General features: G+C 43.3%; 1 long non-coding RNA gene across 2 annotated transcripts; it reads left to right on the top strand.

The window, feature by feature from the left end:
• Nucleotides 1-2,869: 2,869 nt before the first annotated feature.
• LOC311250354 lies at nt 2,870-5,501 on the top strand. Of its 2 annotated transcripts, none has more exons than XR_014621269.1 (4): nt 2,870-3,038; nt 4,564-4,695; nt 5,005-5,129; nt 5,324-5,501. It is a non-coding gene; the product is annotated as an uncharacterized lncRNA (long non-coding RNA). The 2 variants fall into 2 exon arrangements; XR_014621270.1 differs by having other exon boundaries at nt 4,774-5,129.
• Nucleotides 5,502-6,836: the final 1,335 nt, after the last annotated feature.

Below are 6,836 nucleotides of genomic sequence, written 5' to 3'. Positions count from 1 at the left end.
AGAAAACAGCACACTCAGCAACAACCTTTATTCCACACACACCCGTATGAAGGCAGCATGGAGGCGAATGAAGACATCTGTTTGTGTGTCCGTGATAGAGTGTGTTTATGCATTAAGCTGTGAAAGAGTTTGACAAATGAGCAAAAAAAAGTGCTGTATAGGAGAGTAACTGCATATCCCTGCCTCGGTATCCAGATATTTCTTTCAGAATAAAAGCATCTCTGGCCACCATCTCCTCCCCTATGGCCTTACTACTCTCCCTCAAGCACAAAGAAATTAGACAAATCAGGTCAAGGAGATTGTGCACTGTTGCTCAACTACGACTAATGACTAATAACTCATCAAAATCAACCTCCTTGCAACACAACACCTGTGTATATGATGTGAATTCTATCCTCCACATCTCTCCCTGGGGCTCTGTGATAAGGGGTAATTGCTTCTTTGCTTATCTGATGCCTAAGATTAGCAGGACTGTAAGGTCCTGAGCCATCCTCCTCTGGACTAGGAGTGAAACCAGATAACTTTGCCGTAGGGACAGAAGTGACAGCATGAACAAATAGACATGGAGAACAATGATGATCAATGATGATGAGATTTCTCGCTGAGCCACATGTGCTTCTCGTTACCGTGTAGTCATACTTCAACCTTTACTCAAAGGACAAAACCTAGATTCAAAAGTGCTCAAAAACATCCAACAAACATACAGTCATACAGTACACCAGACCCCCCCAGGAGCTAGTTTAAAATGTAGCAGTGAGTCTGCATACTGGCACCAAGAGGAGAGACTACACGTCCTAGCCATCTTTCACTGGTGAAAAAAAGTACACAAAACTATGTTTCTGAAAACATTTCAGGGGAGAAAACCGGTTATGCAGAAACAAAATCTTGATTCAAATTTGATCTGCACTGCCTAATTGCCATTGCAATTTTAATAAGTTAATGAAGTGTTATTTTGTTTTGGTCTGAGATGCCGGTGCTCTGGTGCAATATTTAGCGGCAGTGAATTTTTTTATCGAGAACATTTAAATTTCATGGTAAAGCACAACTGGTTGGTTTTAAATGTGCTACTTTATAGACATTTTACTTAATTACTTGACTAATGAGCTGGTTTTAGGGTCATCTTGGGGTCAATTCATAATGATGATGCCTAGATGCCTCATTTTAATGTCTGTGGTTGTATATCAGCCTTTGGAAATCTATAAATTGTTTTTTCTACACATTCATAGAACTGAATTTCCTCCATAATCTTATGTTGAATCTTTTTTGAACCTCAATCCTTAAAACCTCAAAAAAGTCTAAAACAGTGAAGAAATAACCTAGACACTGACTCTGTCTGTCTGTTTCTGCCAGAAGAAAAATAGTCTGCAACCGTGTGGTCATTTGATACTGGCCAATTTATCTTATGCAGTTGGCTTTGTGAGTGCACCTGCACAGGGCCGAAGGCCTTCTAGCCACCTGTGACCTTTTTCTCAAAATCCATCCATGAAGTGAGGTGAAGTCAAGTGAAATGAAGTGAAGTAAATCTTACACACAGGGAAACACACAGTTTTTATGCTGGCTGAACAGTTTTTAATGGTCAGCAGGAGATATAGAGAAGAAGAAGATAAGGCCACAGTGGACAGGTTAGAAAATGAGGTGGAAACAACAGGTGCTTACTGCAGTTTGGATTAACTTCAAACCTCCAACACATGATCAAAGTGAGGATTCACTGCTTAAATTATATACATATAGTGACATAATGTTGACATCATATAGTACCTATATGATCCTGTGTTTTATGATGTTTGGCTTAACCGGGTCGAGGTAGCACAATGTCAAAACAGATTAAATGAAATTGACCTCTTTCAGACAGAGTCAGGCAGTGTGGCGATTAGGTGGTGTGGGAAGACCCAACTGAGAAACTATCTCATGGTTTTGGTCCGTGATCTCCACATGGCACTCCACCTCCACCCGCAACAAATCTTCCAGAGGCGTTTCTCTCCATCTGCAACACGTTTGCAGAGTATTTCTCCTCCCCTCCTGATGCAGTTTCCTGGCAGCTTGATGTTGTTTGAGGCAACAAGAAACATAATAGAAGGTTGAGCAATGTGGTAGATCTCTGAATGTTAAGGATAAATGTTCAAGTTTGGGAATGATACAAGTCTCAGTGTGTTGCTGTATTTCATTGACTTATCATTCACCAGCAGGCTATGGGAGACTTGATTCCATGATGGTGTTGAGATTCATGCTGAAGATACTATACACACTGTGAAGATAATGTCCCGGGCAGGGGGAAGACATGCGGTGGCCCTGCCGGTTACGTTCTAAATCAGAAGTAATTAACCATCAAACACTCCACAGATTGAAAACTGGAGAGCCTTTTATCACAGTAACAGTTTCCTTTTTGACTCATCTCTCTTTCATCGATTCATTACTTTTAAAGCCACATCTGAGTCACACAGCAGTAAAAACAAACAACAACAGGATGACTGTTGTTTCTAATGTGAAAAATTGCATTTTAGACGTTGCCAATATTTTCTTAATTAATTTGCCTAAACTTTTTTTCAGATGTGGTGGAAACACAAACAAAGAATGCACAAAAGGGACTTTGATTTAGCTCCTGATGTTGGTTCCTGTGGTTACATAGTTAGTGGAACCTTTTGGTGTGAAAGTTGCTATCTAGTGGACTGAAGTTGAAGGATTGAAAAAGCCTCTTGAATGAGCAGCAAATGTTCAGTGGCTACTTCAGTCCAGTTGTCATGGTTCTGTGTGTTTGTTTCTGTTTCCTGTTTTACTTTGAAGTTTTACCCTTGTGTGTCTCTTCTTGCTTTTCAGTTCCTCCTGTGTTTTCCCTCCCAGTACTTTTCCACTCGTTTCCTCACCTGTTCCTCTTCCCTCCTCACTTCACCTGTTCCTGATCCCCTCGTTAGTGTCTGTGTGTATAGTCTTTGTTCTCCCTCATGTGTTTGTCAGTTCGGTCGGTCGTTCCCCTGTGATGTTCCCTGGTTTCTCCTGTTGTTCTGTGTTCCTCTGTCGTTCCTCCTGTGTCTGCCCATCTGGTATGTTTGGATTTTGGTTCCTTGTTTTTTCATGTGATTTGTACTTTGCTTTTGGTTGAACTTTGTTTTAGCTTTGTTGCAACTTTGTTTTTGTCCTCCTGTCTCGTTTTGGGTTTGTCTTTATTTCTTGGGTTTTGATATTCAGCTTTGATAATTAAAGCTCACTTTTGTTTCCCCTTATCCGTCCTCCTGTGTGTCTGCACTTGGGTCCTCCATTTTGTTTAACCTTAACCCCTTGACACCAGTGAATAATTGTTGTTTATACCATGGTCTGAGTGAATCCTCGATTCTGATTGGCTGCAGGGTGTCAACTAACTCCTGATAAACAGACACCTATGGAACTACTCAAGAAGTTAAAGTAAAACTGTTCACCATTATAAATGAATATGCTATAGTAAGTGTTTTGGAGCGGAGAATGTCTGGGAGTGCTGGATGGAATACTTCTGAAAGAGGGGCATGAGTTCTTGGGGGGCATTTGCGAGTTTACACCAGATATTCACAAGAGAAGTTGAGACCAGCAAGGGGGGGTGGCGTCCCGCTAAGATTTCTAAACGTAGAAAAATCTATGTAATGCTTTTAATGGATGCTGCAGTATTTTTGCTACTTTTACTCCAGAAGAGAGATCTTTCCTCCTCATGAGGCTGTCATCAGTGCCAGCGGGAGGGGCAAGGCAGCTCTCAGCCTGCACATACAGGGCCTCATTTATCGAACGAACGTACAACAGAAAACTGGGCGTACGGTCATTTCCACGCAAAGCTTGGCATTTATCAATTTGGACGTGAGCGGAGGCCACGATCAAATCTCACGTCAAGTCTCAACTTGTGTACGCAAGTTTTCAAGTCAGTGTTGATTTGCAGTGCAGCATAGTAAATCTGGCGGAGTCCGAGAATTGTCATTAGATCATATATCCCTGACATCAAAGGTAGCCTACTAGTTTCAAATAGTTTGCAATTAATGGGGTCAACAGTTTATTGGTGTAATATTAATTTCTCTTTCATTTTGAAGCAGCTGACATAATTGGCAGATCTGGCTCTGTTAGAAGACCTATATGCGCCGGTAAGACATGAGAGGGTTTTTTTGGGACCACAGGGATCTTTTTATGGAGAGTGATGAGTGGCTATTAAGTCGCTTTCGTCTCCCAAGGCATCTCCTTTTGGAATTATGCCACAATTTGGAGCCTCGGTTAAGGAGAGAAACCCGACGCTCGAATGCCATACCTGTGCCAGTGCAGGTGCTCGCCACATTGGGGTTCTTGGCCACCGGGACCTTTCAGCGGGAGATCGGGGATAGGTCCGGTATGTCACAGCCAACCATTAGCAGAACGATGCAGCAGTGTTGGCGGCTATCAAGTCCCTTTCTCGTCAATGCATTCAGTTTCCTTACAGTGATGCTCAGCAAACTGTGATCAAGAGAGAATTTTATGAGATTGCTGGGTTTCCTAATGTGATTGGTGCGATTGATTGTACCCGATTTGAATGATTACGCATTCATCAATTGTAAAAACTATCACTCCATAAATGTTCAGGTCATTTGTGATGCCAGGCTCTCTCCTAAACGTGGTGGCCCGGGGGGACGCATGACTCCTTCATTTGGCAAAACAGCAGTGTAGGGACATGGCTACAGCAGGGCGCACTGCAGGGCCGGAGTCATCTCCTCGGTGAGTACCCCAACTACTGCGTTAAATTAATATTCTAAAAGTAATCAAATTACTGACATTTTGTGTTTCATGTGCTAGGTGACAAAGGTTATCCCCTTTAAAGAATACCTGATTACTCCACTGGCAAACCCTACAACAGAGCAGGAGCGCAGATTTAACCATGCACAAATATGCACACGGGCGCTGCATCGGGTTGCTTAAGGGCAGATGGCTCTGTCTAGGATCCGCGGGGGGGGAACCCTGTTGTACACGCCAGAGAAGGTTTGCGACATCATTCTAGCCTGTGGGGTTCTGCACAATATTGCGCAGGATAACGGGGTTCCATTTGATGTCCCGGTGCAGCCAGATGAACCCATGCCCAGAGAGCCGTGGCCAGCAGAGCCCCAACTGGAGGCTATACGAAGGAGACAGGACCTCATTCGTCGCTTCTAAATGTTAAGTGTTAAATACTTATGTTTGGCAACTATTCAATACAGGGAAACAGACAATGCACAACGTTTGGTCAAACATTTTATTCATGTGATGCACGTTTCAGGTTTTCGTTTATCTCTTTCAAAGTGTCGTTTATTGCCATCGGTGAGCGATTTATCTCCGCCATTGACCGACACATTTCTGTCTGTTTTTCCAGGACCTCTGCTGACAGGATCCAGGGTCGTGGTGGTGTGCCTTGTGCGTGGTGGTGCGCAGTTGACTGCCTCTGTGGGACTGGCTCCAGACCGGTTTCTTCAGCCGAGGCCTGAACAACACCACTCGTGCCTGGCTCCGAATGATCTGAAACATCATTTAAATAAAGAAATGAACTCTGACTGCAACTGTGTAATTATTTAAACTACAAACATAGTTCCTACACCTTTTCCCAAGTCAAATACAAACACTTTTCATGGTGCATTTGCAAGTTTTTCCAGCACCATACGGCTGTGGTTAATTTAAATGTAGGCTAAACAGCCAAAATGCTTCAAGCATTCAGGGATTTCCAGCACCCGAACCCTGTACAAAAAATATTAGTAGGCTATTAAATGTTTACCATTATCCGGCTCAGACGCAGGTGGTACGTCTGTGTTCTCCTCCGCCACTTATGCCCAAAATTGAAGAAGACCCAATCAGTGTGGCCACCCGCTCCTCTGTCTGGGTCAATGCAAGGCTGGGGTCCAGCTGGCCTCCTCCAGTCAGCGTGGTACTGCGCCTGAGGGCCGCAACACGCTTTTTGGTGGCGAGTTTGAGGTCCGACCATTTTTTCTTGACCTGAATATAAATTGCCATACACATATCGTGGATGTATGACTTAAATATACAAACCTCAGCTGGAGTTCGACTGACGACGGCAACGCTGTTGACCGCAGCAGTGATTTCCCTCCATATGGCATTCTTCCGACTTTCTTTGACACTTTTCAGGCTGCCAAATGAAACTGCTTTATTTAATTGTACTAGGGATGTAATTGTCTCGATTTCAAGATCAGAGAAGTTACTCTTCTTGGACGTCTTACGCACCTCCATGTTGTAAACTCTAGGGGCGAGGTCTCTGAACTGAGAATATTTAAGGGCGTAAGATGTTGATGACAATCGAATTCAGCCGCCGCATTTATCAAGACCCGATCATTCGTACGCTGGGATTGGTCAGATACAAATGTTTCATAAATCACACACGTGTCCTGTCGTAAGACCAATTCTGCCCTCAGATCTGCACCTGTTTTCACGCAAGATTCATAAATGAGGGCCACAGACCTGCTCTGATGACAGTGCGCTCAAAAGCCTGAAGCTTTGCTAAAGCCGATGCGGACAATGGCCGCGTTTCCCAGATTCGTTAAGAAGCTCTTAAGTGCTAAGATCTTCTTAGGAGCGCTCTTAAGAACGCTGTGAAAGAAGGATGTGTTTCCCAGAGTCGCTCTTAGCTTAAGAAGATCTTTCACTAAGAAGGAAATGTAAGATCGAGCTGACCCACTCTTAACAGCCTTCTTAGCGACCGAATGCTCAGTGATCAAGCGCGTCAGGGAAATTTATATCCTCCACTTTGCGAAATAATAAAACAATGCTCAGTGTTGAAATGCGCTCATAGCTGCGGACCACTGGTGCAAAAAAAAAAAATAAGAAAATGGTAGATGAAAAAAAACTTTTTATTGAATTACACGTTTAAGTTTTCCGCA

This window comes from Pagrus pagrus, assembly GCF_965226575.1.
Source record: "Pagrus pagrus genome assembly, chromosome: 21".
Classification (NCBI taxonomy): domain Eukaryota; kingdom Metazoa; phylum Chordata; class Actinopteri; order Spariformes; family Sparidae; genus Pagrus; species Pagrus pagrus.
This window is presented reverse-complemented; position numbering and strand designations above follow the sequence as displayed.